We start from the raw sequence: 11386 nt of genomic DNA, 5'->3' as shown, positions 1-11386 counted from the left end.
GGAGCCAACACTCAACACCTCCTAGAGGTGTTATTGGTAGATTACCTTAGGAAAACCTCAGGGTTAGACTAACAGGAAAGCGTGGGTGGGGCAGGGACAGAAGAAAGGCCACGAGTGGGACACCTTTTTGACCTAGAATCTAACCCGGACCAGGTGAAGCCTGATGACTTCCACCTGGACAATTCTGACCTCACAGAGGGCTTAGAGGATGCCCCCTTTGATTCTCATGGGAAGGTGCAGAGTAGACCAAGGAGGTCTAGATCCTCCTCTGCAGAATCCACTGGCTCAGAACAGACAGTAGGGACCTCCATTTATCATAGAAGGGAGAACTCTTTTGATAGGGAGTACCAACTCCTTGAGCTTGAGAAAGCAAGGCTTAGGGTCAGGCAAGAGCAGTTGGCCCGTGACAGAGAGGCCCTGGAAGTCCAGAGTGCTAGAAAAAAGTTAGGGCTTAGGGCTAGAGTCCCATGGTGGCAGCAACAGTGTCTCTAGAGTTAGGGAACATTCCTTTGAACATAGGAACCTGAACAAGATTGTCCCTCCCTAAAATGTTGGAGATGACATCCACAAATGGATAACTGCTTTAGAGAGGGCCTATAAAAGGGCAGAAGGTCCCTCAAAAGCAGTGGGCAGCTATCTTGTGGCCCTCCTTTGCTGATAAAGGTAGAGATACGCTCCTCAGTGTCAGAGAAGAGGATGCTGATAATTACTCAGTTTTGAAAAGTGCTCTCATTGATGGATTTGGCTTAACCACTGACCAATACAGGATTAAGTTCAGAGACACCCAGGAAGCACAGACCGAGGACTGGGTAAACCTTGTGGATAGTGCTACTAAGGCTCTGGAAGGTTGGTTGCTTGGCAGCAAAGTGCATGACTACCAAGGATTGTATAATTTGCTTATGAGGGAGCAGATCCTTAATTGTCAGAATCCGCTTTTGCATCAGTACCTGGTGGACTCCGATCTGACTGCTCACCTAGAATTAGGAAACAAGGCAGACAAGTGGGTCAGAACCAGGGTAAAGCAGAAAAACCAGAATCGTGGTGACCAGAAGAAGCAAGATTTTTCTAAAACTCAAGATAAGGGAGGGTACACTGGCAAATACAAGAAAGAGTCTTCTCAAGGGTCCCAAAAACCTGCATCTGGAGCGGGGGTGGGAACACAATCCACCAAGAAGGGCAAAAGGAAACCTGGTGTTATCGCTATAAATAGAAGACCCATTGGACAAAAGATGCTGATTGTCCAAAGGCCAAGAAAACTACTACTACCACTGCCCCTAAGGCAACTGCTCCCCCTAGCTCCAGTACAAGTGGTAGTACAGCAACAAATGTATTAATAGGGTTAACCTTGGGTTCTGAGATGGGTTCTGACTTTGTCAGAACTCCAGCTCAGGCTGTTTTAGTCTGTGATGGAGGCATAGATTTTGCCACCTTATTTGTCAGTCCCAGTAACCTGGGCAAGTAGAGGCTACAGCGTTTGATCAATGGAAAAGAGGTCATGGCCTACAGGGGCCAGTGTCACCATGGGTGGCAGAGAAACTTGTGTCTCCAAACCAAATCATACTTGGACAAATGTACCAAGTGACCAATGCTAATAATGTCCAGACTGACCATTCCTTGGCAGTTGTTAATTTCAGCTAGGGAGGGGTAACTGGACCTAAAAAGGTTGTGGTATTTTCCGACCTAGTGCAATGATTTGGTAACTTTAGCCTGGGCTGAAGTAGAGTACAGGACTCATCCAGAAATACTGGGCCTCTCTGCAAGTGTGTTTGCTGTGACCAGGTCACAAGCAAAGCAACGTTCCACTGAACAGGCCCTGGATCCTGGAACAATGGACCAGGTGCCTTCCAAGAAAAGGAGCAGGAAGGGTAAGGCTGTGCCTTCCCCCAGACTCAGACTGTGGATCAATCTTGTGAGGGATATGGCCTTAGCATCTGTGACGGAACTGCCCCAGATGAGTTTGAACCTGATCAGGTTGAGTTTTTGGGGTCATGGATCCCTTCCAGAGCAGACTTGAGTTTGTCAGCAGCAGACCTCCCCCTCTATTGAACCCCTCAGACACTAAGGTGCAGCTGAGGCTGCTGGGAATGTCCATTGGTTCCACAGGATCTACTGTGATGAAGTACTTTTATACTCGGAGGGTAGAGATCTTGGTGCCACCAGGAGGTTGGTTATACCCCAAAAGTTTAGAGGCTTCCTACTCACCCTAGCACGACATTCCCCTGCCAGGATACATACGGCAAAGTAAGACTTGGGACAGGCTTGTCCCTCACTTTCACTGGCCCCACATGTCTGAGGAGGACAGGAATTTTGTTGCTCTTGTACCACGTGCCAAACCAGTGGCAAATCCGGTGGTACCACGAAGGCCCTCTTGGTTCCACTTCCAGTGTTTTAGGTTCCCTTTGAGATGGTTTTGATTGATATCATTGGTCTCATGAACCTCCCAACAGCACCTGGGCACAGTTATATTCTAGTAGTGGTGGACCATGCCACTAGGTATCCAGAAGCAATTCCCCATAGGACCACCACAGCTCCTGTGGTGGCAAGGGCTCTCTTAGGAATTTTTTCCATAGCGGGCTTCCCTACATTTTTGTGTTGAGTACTTATGTACACTCTAGATTGGATACTGGGATACCCCTATCAGTTCCTAGTATATAGTACTAAGGTACCCAGGGAATAGGTACCCGAGAGGTCTCCCATGGGCTGAAGCATGAATTATGCCATCCATGGGAGACCATGCAAAATGGATCTACAGGACTGCCATTGCAGTCTGTGTAAGTTAGTGCTTGCACCACTTAATTAAGATATAGGTTTCCTATATTTAAGGGTCACTGCACTTAAAACCTACAAGTCATCCTTACAGCAGGCCTTTGCAATCCTGTTTGTTGGTGTTCCCGCTGGACACTGACCCCTCAGCACTCGACATACTTCGTGGGACAGCTCGTGCGTGGCTCCTGGTCCTCCTCAGTGTCGCCTAGTCCTTACAGCTGCAGAGCCGAGGTCCTTGTCATTCATCCTGCAACGCCCAACATCTAAGGGCATTCGTCTTCCAAGTCTCCTGGTCACTCCTGAGTGACATAGACTCTGTCGCCTCTGCTTGCAGGTACCTTTCATCGTGAATCCATCCTCGGATTTCACTGGACACTTTTTTCTTCTTCAACAGCGGCCGTTTGCTGAAGTACCCTATTGGGCTCGACAGCGGTTTCCGACACCACTTCACACGTATGCATCCGGCTTCCTTGGTGTAGGTAATGTGGGTACTAGGATATCCACAGGTGAGAAGCCTCTCCAACCTTCTATCTTCCACAGGGTTTGATCAGGGTACTCTGGGAAGGGTCCTTAATCTTTAAAAATCCAACCTCGACTTGCACATAGTTGTACGGAGCACGCCGTCGCGTTTCCACACGACACACGCTCTTCTTTGGGTCCCTATCTACACACCTTGGGTGGTTCCTTGGGGTCCCAGCACTTCTCCTCTTGACACTGTCTTGACTCGAGTTGTGGTTGTTATACCACTTTCTTAGTGTATGGTTTGGGCCCCCCCTTGGGTGCACTCTGTATTACTTGCTATTTACTGTGTTTCTTTGCTAAAGTATTGTGTGCATTCTGTTTCTCTCTGTGTAGGAGAAATTAGAACGTACTAGAAAGTATTCTATATTACAGATTTTTATAAATACTTGGTGTGGTTCTTTTTTACTTCCTCTATACTATAAGATTGCACTCTGGTAAAACAAGCTGCCTTCGATAACTTTCTATGGTGTCTAAGATCTCTTAAATCACCATAAGGGTTGTCTAGACTGGCGCATGGTGCGCACCTACATTAGTAGTACAAAAGGGGGTGGTGATGGAAGAAGCATCTGATTCAATCAAACACACACCCCCAGTCAAAAGATCTGGGTTTAATCCAGCACCGTTCTTTAGCCCACTCTGCCACCCCAGTTCAGACATGGCTATATGCAAATCAGTCTGACCCTGTGCCTCATGGGAACAGTCCAGCCCGAACTGCCAAGCCATGTCTTCCCTGGACCGGAAACAAGCTTCCGAGGACCGGTTTCTGGCATTCCAGCCGTCTTCAGCCCGGCTTGCTTGCATCCAGTGGCAAAGTGAGCAAGGGACTCTCGTCTGAGCATACCCTGCCACACATATGGCGGCCAAAAGCGGTACAAAAAGGGGTGGTGATGGACGGAGCATCTGAATCAATCAAACACTCACACCCAGTCAAAAGATCTGGGTTTAATCCATCACCGTTCTTTAGCTCACTCTGCCACTCTGCCACCCCAGTTCAGAAATGGCTATATGCAAATCAGTCTCTGAGTCAAAGAGTGAGATTAAGCTTGTTTTAAAGAATGCTAACCATTTCCTTCCCGTGGTTTTAGAGCAGGGATGTTTTCATAGAATCTGAATGTCCCCACGAACAGTTTGCTTTCAGACTTAATCGAACTTTTGTATACATGCCTCCGGATGATTCCAATTAAAGCACTCTTTGTACTTTACCCCTATAATGACATACTCCTTGCCAACTTTGTGTTAGCCAGTTTCATCCTGAATTCTACATATCGGAGTTTTACTTTCATTATTTCGAAGGCTGAGTACAGTTTGTTTTTCCATCTGTGATTTCAAGGGCCGATAGATGCTTTGGTGTGCGGGAGAGGTGAGGAAGGAATCTTTCTGTGAAGCATCTTAGACACTCGTAAATGGATTGTTCGGTCTCTCATCTAATCATTAAAGCCAAGCGCTGGATCCAGTGTACTTGTTCTGATTACTATTTGCTTGATTGATGACTTTCTGATGTTTTGAAACAATGCCTGCGTTGGGGTCTCTTTGTACCTGAGTCACGTGACCGCCGTTTGCTGTGCTTTGGGGATCGGGTTGGCAGCGGCTCGAGGCCTCTTGTGCCACCTGCCTGTTATAATTGATAATGAACCACATGCACGCTGCTTTGGGAGGGCGGGGTGTCATCTGCTTCGCTGTGGTCAATTGGTCAATGCGCTGACAAGTGCAGCCCAAGGCTACTGCCAGCCATCTCATCTTTTGTTTCACTGTCTCCGCTGGCCATACACAATTCCTTTGGCATTGGTCTCTGGGGCGTGCTGCCTTCACGGCGGGGGCAGGGCTGACCACTGTGCTTGCGAGATAATCCTGCCTTTACTAGAAAGTGCTGCATATAGCCTAGGATCGTAAGATCACAAGGACTCTAGTGCGCATCAACTGAAGAATAAGTATTTCAAATTTTTCATTTGTCTTGTGTTTTAATTCAACCATACATTTTAACTTGTTTCATTTTAAATTCAAATGAACATAGTGTAATTCATTACAACATATACATGTAAACGACATACAGTTAATGCCATAGACAATACATTTTTTACTCAATAGTTTAAACACAACACAGTTTTAGTCCACAACCCAATGCATTTCGGGGTTTGAACCCCTTCGTCAGGGGCCTATAGAAGAAAAAGAAGGAAAAGGAAAAAGAAGCCTAATTAGTTTCGATGCTAAAGAAAGTGTTACTAGTTGTTTAACTGGTAGGGATTTTGTTCTTACCGAACTGACTGGTTGGTCTATGAATCATAGGTGGTTAAAAATTTCTTTGTCGATTCTGAAAGACATTTTTAATTCTACCATGAGATTTCTAGACTTAGCAACTTATAGGAAGCAATGTGAGGTAATATATATCACCGTGTTACCTTTATATCTGGATAACGAGAGCTACAGCCTGCGGAAAATTACGTAAAAAATTAGGACACTGCCCATTTATAACTGTCAATAACAAACCAATACTGTTTGGCATGAGTTGAAATAACGCTCACCTGTTGGTCATGAGCGTTAAAGTTGTGACGCTGAAATAATCTAGCAAGAGAAAATAATACAAAGTTGAATGTCGAGGCCATATAAGTCCTCTATCTCTAAGCGTGTAATTAGGTGGTTGCAGTATACAAGTTAACGCAAGGATCAGAATTTACCTGCGAGCCTTGTGTTGTTTTCAACAGGATCTCGCTAAAAGTCCGCGTTTTTCAGCTCTGCATAAGACAAGTAAGGAAAACCAATATCCGTTTTAGTGCTCAATAATAGTGAAGTAACTATCCTCGTGAAGCAATCTCCTTAGTGGTTAAGCTTACCGGGAACCTGGAACGAAGTCGCATTGTACCGGCATCTGCCTCTGCGTTGCTTGTGAACTAACTTTAGTGCGTTATTTATGTCAGTGTACTAACCCCGATACTGCCACAAAGGACGGACTGCCGAACATATGTAAAGCCTAGAGTCGAAATAGAAGTCGGACTATATCGCCTGTTAGTAAGGCGCCTTATTGCGAGACTTGAAGGACGGACTTGGATTTGTATGTGGCACCCGATTACGGGAAAGAAAATATCGGCCGGATAGAGATTTATACTCGTTGTCGCCATGTTGAAAAAAAGGCGTATTATACGTTTTTAAACTATTATATTTAGTGTGACTGCAAGCCATTGAGATAGAATCGATGTTTTATATTTTCCCCATAACTAAATGGCAGGAAGAAAAAGAGGAAATTGGGTACATGTAGGATATCTAAAGTGAGTAGTATACATTGCATATATTCTTGGCAAAATAATGAGAGTGTAAAATAAATACAATACTTTGCATAAATTCTCAACAACAAAATGGCAGAACATTTGTAATCAATTCATTATGCAGAAACATAACATTCCTGATTGGTTATATTATGTGTATGTGAATGTGCGAATGTGTCACATAAAACTCTCCAGTGCCAGATGCCGCTATGTGAATGAACAACCCATGGGTGATCAAATACTGAGTGTAGTCTGTATTCAGAGAAAGCATATCATGTCAAGTTTGTCATTGAGCCCATCTGGGACTACTGTCTGTAATCTACGAATCCAGTATATTTCTCTTCTAAGTAAGATTTTGGCATTGTCCAATCCTAGGCGCTGTGGGATTTGTTCTATAATTTGAAAGCGGACTTGTGCTATAGTGTGGTTTTTCTCAATCCAATGCCTGGCTAGTGGTGAGGTTATGTTTTTGTTACGAATTCTACTTTTATGCTCGGCCAAGCGCGTTTTCATTTTTCTGTCAGTTTTGCCGACATATAATAGTCCGCAAGGACATTTTATGGAGTACACTATATGCTCTGCATTGCAATTTGCTGAATGCCTAAGCCCTATTTGTTCACCTGTTTTGGGGTGAGATATTATACTGCCAGTAATTACATTATTGCAGTTCTTGCAGTTATAACATTTAGTTGTCCCTTTCGGACTGGGTGTTTCTAGAATCATATCATCTGGCCTATTCAATAGTTCCTTGATATTTCTTGATCTTGAATATGCGAAAAGTGGTTTCTGCTCGTAAAGATGGTTAAAATCACTTTCCATTTGTAGGATATCCCATCTTTTAAGGATCGTCTTTTTAATTTCTCTTGTTGATGTTGAGTATTTAGATACAAATACCATTCTCTGCTTTGAAGCTTTCGTCTTTTTTTGTAGCAATTCCGACCTTGGAATTAATTTTACCTTGTCCATTTGCATGTCAATTAATTTTTCGGGATAGCCTCTTTTCAGGTAACATTGTTTCTGTCTTTCTAGACTCATGGCACATTGCGTCTCATCCGATGATATTCGTTTTATTCTCATAAACTGAGATACTGGAAGATTATTCTTCAAAGTGATTGGATGGAAACTTCCATATTGAAGTGCTGTATTTTTATCAGTAGGTTTCTTATAGAGTTCTGTTTTTATTCCATTCTCTTCAATTCTTACTTGTACATCCAGGAAAGGAAGCGAAGTGGTACTGATCTGGCTCGTGAATTTGATTCTTGGGTTAATGAGATTTAGACTTCGTATATTTTGTTCAAGGTCTCTCATGGGTTTCTTCCAAATGAGAAAGATATCATCAATATATCTTTTGTAATACAGAATGCCAGTTTGCCATGTGATGTCTTCAAGAATATATTCAAGTTCGAACTTTGCCATAAAGATGTTTGCGTAGACACACGCCCCAGGAAAACCCATGGCGGTTCCGCTTAACTGTGTGTAGAAGTCAGTTTGCCATACAAAATAACTGTGGTGTAAACAAAATTCCAACAGTTGCATAATTAGATATTTTGTTTCTGGAGGTTTGTCCATTCGCAAAAGTGCCCATTCCATGGCTTCGAGGCCCATTTGGTGCGGTATAGATGTGTAAAGAGACACAACGTCTATTGTGCACAGTATCAGATGCTCCTCAGTTTGTATGTCCATTGAAGTAACACTCCTTAGAAAGTGTGAGGTATCCTCTAAATATGTTGGCCATTCCTGCATGAAAGCTTGCATATGTGCATCAATATATATACCCAAGTTTTCGAAGATTGAAGAACAACCTGAAACAATTGGTCTTATTGGTGGATCGTATAGGCATTTGTGTATTTTGGGCAGGAAGTATATTTTTGGTCTCCTTGGATATAGTTGTCTTAAATATCTTTTTGTTGCAGTGGTGATCCACCCTAGTTCCTCTGCTTTATCTAAGATGTTATCCAAAGCTTTTGCAATCTCATTTGTAGGGTCTCTTGGTAGTTTTGAGTAAACTTCAGTGTCGAAGACATGTTCATTGCCTTTCTTTTTGTAGAAATCTGAGTCCATAATAACCAAACCTCCACCTTTGTCTGCCTTCTGTACAATTATATCCTCATTATTTCGAAGAGTGCGCAAAGCGCTTAATTCAGCTCTTGACAAATTTTGTAGTTTACTCTTATACTTGATTTTCGTCATGTCCGCTTTTACCAGGGTTTCAAATAGATCCAAGCTTTTATGGGATACTGGAGCCATGAAACTACTTTTTGGTTTAAATTGTTGTTCTGGACTTTCGGGTGTTTCAACTGGATTCAGGATAGTGAAGAAGTATCTAAGGCGTAGGATCCTCATGAATTTAAAAAATGATACCTCTGTCTCCAATTCATTTGTGCGGTATGTGCTGACAAAAGTTGGACCTTTATTCAGTAACTGGATTTCGAATTTAGATGGAGAATATTTCGAGATGTTAACTACGAGGTTTTGCTCTGGCTCCGTAGGCCCTGTTTTTTCGCTTGCTCTTTCTCCTTGTCTTTCTCCTTTGCCCTTACTAGAAAGTGCTCATAAAATCTGAAAGAGACACGTTAGTGATAGATTCCTTACCTTAGAATATCCCCAGGCGTCAGACTGGATCCGGAAAGTTTTGCGTAGCAGTACCCTTGCGCGTCGGCATTCGTCGTCTGCGGCTCCGCGTCCGTTGTAGGCGTTGTGGGCGCCGTGATGACGTCGTCTTAGTACTTAGACGCCGCCTCCGCGTGCTGACGTCAGTTCTTCTTTTTTCCGCGCCAGCCAGCGCAAATCTGGAAAGAGCAGTTCCCTAGTCACTTTTTGACTAACCTTTTTTGTGATCTTTTGATCCCTTTTCGAAGTCTTCACGACTCCGACGGTGCCGTTAGGGATGCCCGGCTTCAAGCATTGCGACGAGTGCGACCGTACCATGTCGGTTACGGATCCCCACCGCTTGTGCCTGATGTGTTTGGGCGTCGACCATGACGACGAGGCCCCGCGCCGTGTGAGGTCCCGGTCCCGGTCCCACGGGAGGTCGAGGGACAGGTCGCGGGGACGGAGCCGTCACAGCTCCGGGAGTCGGCGCCACTCCTCTGGGTCCAAGTCGTCAGGTAAGAAACACATGAAGTCGAACTGCCATCCCTTCTTACCTGCATCTTGGCCCCCTAGAACAGCGCTACTCGCTGCAACGACCTCTTCCCTTCAGTCGCCATTCCCGAGGGCGAGGCGAGACACGCCCCCTCGGCTGGCCACGCCCCCCCCGCCACGACTACAAATAGCGCGCGCCAACGCTAGGCGCTGCATTGATGATTGGCTCCTGAGGCGGAAAGCCGGGAGCAGGGACGAATATTTTAAAATTGTATTTTGTGTCGAAATTACTGTGCTTTTAACTGCCATCCCTTCTTACCTGCATCTTGGCACCCTAGAACAGCGCTACTCGCTGCAACGACCTCTTCCCTTCAGTCGCCATTCCCGAGGGCGAGGCGAGACACGCCCCCTCGGCTGGCCACGCCCCCCCGCCACGACTACAAATAGCGCGCGCCAACGCTAGGCGCTGCATTGATGATTGGCTCCTGAGGCGGAAAGCCGGGAGCAGGGACGAATATTTTAAAATTGTATTTTGTGTCGAAATTACTGTGCTTTTAACTGCCATCCCTTCTTACCTGCATCTTGGCACCCTAGAACAGCGCTACTCGCGGCAACGACCTCTTCCCTTCAGTCGCCATTCCCGAGGGCGAGGCGAGACACGCCCCCTCGGCTGGCCACACACCCCCCAACCTCCTCACCCACCGGCATAAAGTATGTGTCTTGGTAGGAAGCGCAGCGGACGAGCGCAGCGGGCGCGACTTTTGCGCGCCGAAGGCGTGCCTAAGGCAAGCCCGTCTGCGCCCGTCCGCGGCCGGACGGGGCTAGGGGCACGACTCCATGCCAAACCTACATCCTACTCTTCCAAGGATCTTATTGCCCTTCAAGGTCAATGGCTACTTCCAGATCCCATCTGTAGACTGATCTCCTCTTTAGGCCTTGCCTCCACTTCCCCCATAGCCCCTCATCCCCCGCTACATGCTCCCCCGTCACCCTGCCCCCCTCCCCCCGACCTCCTCCCCCGTTCGCCGGCATTGTCTGTTTTTTTACTCAATACCAGGTCAGCGGTCAAGCACCACCATGAGCTGTTCGTCCTACTCGATTCTGAGAAACCTGACCTACTGCTCCTGACCGAAACTTGGTACTGTGACACTTCCCTCCCCGTTCTCCTGGCCACCCTACCCCCCTCCTATGTGGCCCTACGAGCCGACCGGCCGGCGGGCAAGGCAGGCGGTGGGGTTGCCCTGATCGCTCGGTCGGAGTTGAACTTCCAATCACTTCCCTCACCCCCCATCCCCCCTGCTGACTTCCTGGTAGCCCGCTCTCTTTCATTTCCCCCCCCCCATCACCTGCCTATTAATGTACCGGCCTCCCCAGCCCTCGCCTGCATTCTTGCCGGCCTTTCAAGATCTATTGGCCAACTTGGTGGTCAACTACGCCTCGGTCTTGGTGCTAGGGGGCTTCAATTACTGGCCCTTTGACCCACACGAGTGCTCAGCCTCAAAAGAGTTTACAGATTGCCTCTCATCCCTTAATTTCGTGTCGCACATATCCGTCCCCACTCACTCCCATGGGCACACACTGGACCAGGTCTGGTCCCTCAACCTCCCCGTGGCCTCGGCCACTGTGTCGCCGTGCCCTTGGTCCGACCATGCTCTCATTTCCTTCTATATTCCCCGTAACGTGATGCCTAAAACTCCGCATGCCAAAAACACCTGGGCACGGAACTGGAATAGATTGGATTACCCCTCCTTGACCTC

Source organism: Lissotriton vulgaris, chromosome 1_1 (genome assembly GCF_964263255.1).
Source record: "Lissotriton vulgaris chromosome 1_1, aLisVul1.2, whole genome shotgun sequence".
In the NCBI taxonomy this organism is placed as follows: Eukaryota; Metazoa; Chordata; class Amphibia; order Caudata; family Salamandridae; genus Lissotriton; species Lissotriton vulgaris.
This window is presented reverse-complemented; position numbering follows the sequence as displayed.